The sequence below is a fragment of the Elephantulus edwardii genome, unplaced genomic scaffold (genome assembly GCF_000299155.1).
Source record: "Elephantulus edwardii isolate Elephantulus edwardi_28Jun2011 unplaced genomic scaffold, EleEdw1.0 scaffold00071, whole genome shotgun sequence".
Taxonomy (NCBI): Eukaryota; Metazoa; Chordata; class Mammalia; order Macroscelidea; family Macroscelididae; genus Elephantulus; species Elephantulus edwardii.
Window position 1 is genome coordinate 9,910,297 of NW_006399821.1, and position 1,841 is coordinate 9,912,137.

Below are 1,841 nucleotides of genomic sequence, written 5' to 3' on the forward strand. Positions count from 1 at the left end.
CTTGTGTTTCTCTTTCATTGCCTTCAAGTTGGAACCAGCTCCTAATTTTCTGATGGTCGTACTTTGTTTAGGAATGTTTTGAAGTTTGTTATTGTTGTTCTTGAGAATTTTTTTTTTTTACTCTATTAAATTGGATAGACCTGTGTGTACTGAAGTTAAAAAGTTTTTTTCAAACTAAAAAAAAATAACATTTTCTATTTATTCAGGCTAGCACTCTCATCCACTGGCTTAGGTGCCATTACAGGGATAAATGTTTTCTTTCTTTATAGAGGAATTGATGAGAAATGAGATGGGAATGTGAAGGGCCAGCAAAAGTAGCTTTGAGTACTCACTTAATGACAGTAATTTGTAATTTGTATTTATTACTCTAGAGAACACCTCAAAATCATGAAACTTTTCATGGATTACATCCCTGAAGTTTGTACTTCATTTACCAGTTGTATCCTTTAAAAACATTTTCAATAGCTGTATGACCACTATGTGCCTATATTAGTCACTTCTAAGATCAAGATGGCCTCATTATCTGAGGGCAAATCCCTGCCCCCCTCCCAGCCTATTGTTCAATCATGTCACTTATGTCAGGTGCCCAGTTCAAAAGCACTGTTGCAACACAAAGATCCACCGCTTCCCTTGGTAAGTGTGGCTAATGGTGTCAAGCTAAACTGTGAGTCAAAAGAGATGAGCTCAGAGCAATTGGAACTCAGGTCTGGCAGAGAGCACTGCAGCAAATCCCCTACCTGCAGTTGGTCCAAAGGCCTAATGCTTTGAAATCTTGGAAGACCTGTAGATTCCCCCCCCCCTTCTCCCCTCCATTACCCAAATCATTGCCAGACCAGATTTCTCATTTTCTGTGTATCTACTTCCAAAATTCTGGAGCTGGAAACCCAAGTAGAACTGATTATCTTTGGACAGACATCCAGGCTTCACACACCATCACCACCACCACTATCAGCACTCCATGTCAAGGCATGCTTCTGTGAGTCCACTTTCTGACATCTGATGCCTTTTTATTGCTGATTCTATCTCTTCTAGTTATCTAGTGGGAGCCTCATCTCACATACTTAGGGAGAGGCCCGTCTTCAGAAGAGGGCAGCATGTTTAGAAAGGTGAAGTGTCTGCAAAAAAGAGGAAGACCTTCAACAAGATGGATTGACACAGTCACTCTAATAATGGGCTCAAGTGTATCAGAGATGATGAGGATGGCACAAGATAGGACGTTTAGATTCATTGTTCGTAGGGTCGTTATGAGTTGTATTCAACTCAATGGCAGCTAACAGCAACTGGTTGCTCAATCTCTAGGGAGCCATGCTACTTACCTCAAGTAGTACCTCTTGGGCAGTACAAATCTACCAGCTTCTCCACAGGAGAAAGGTGAAGGTGACTTACAACCTCACTAGAAGGTCAGCTAGGAGTCAGTTCTGACTCAACGGCTATGGGGTTTTGAGTAGTTATCTAGTGCTACTATGACAGAGATACCACGAGTTAATGACTAACAAACAGAAATATATTCTCTTACAGTAGAGGTCCATATTCAGGGTGCCAGCTCTAGAGTAATGCCCCCTCTGTGCTTGTTTTCTTAGTATCTATAGGTCGTGTATTCCTTGGAGCTTTCTCTGGCATTCCCCAGTGTCAAGGAGTTTCCTCACAAAGTGGTGGGTGACCAGAAGGACATACTTCTCTCCTAACAATTATGTGTACATGTATATGTACATGTATGTAGTGTGTTGACCCCTGGCATGGTATCATCCCTACTAGATAGAACTAAATGCTGCCCAGTTCTGAGTCACTCTCATAATCCGTTGTGAGTCAGCCTGTGTGATCCATAGGGTTTTCATTTAATG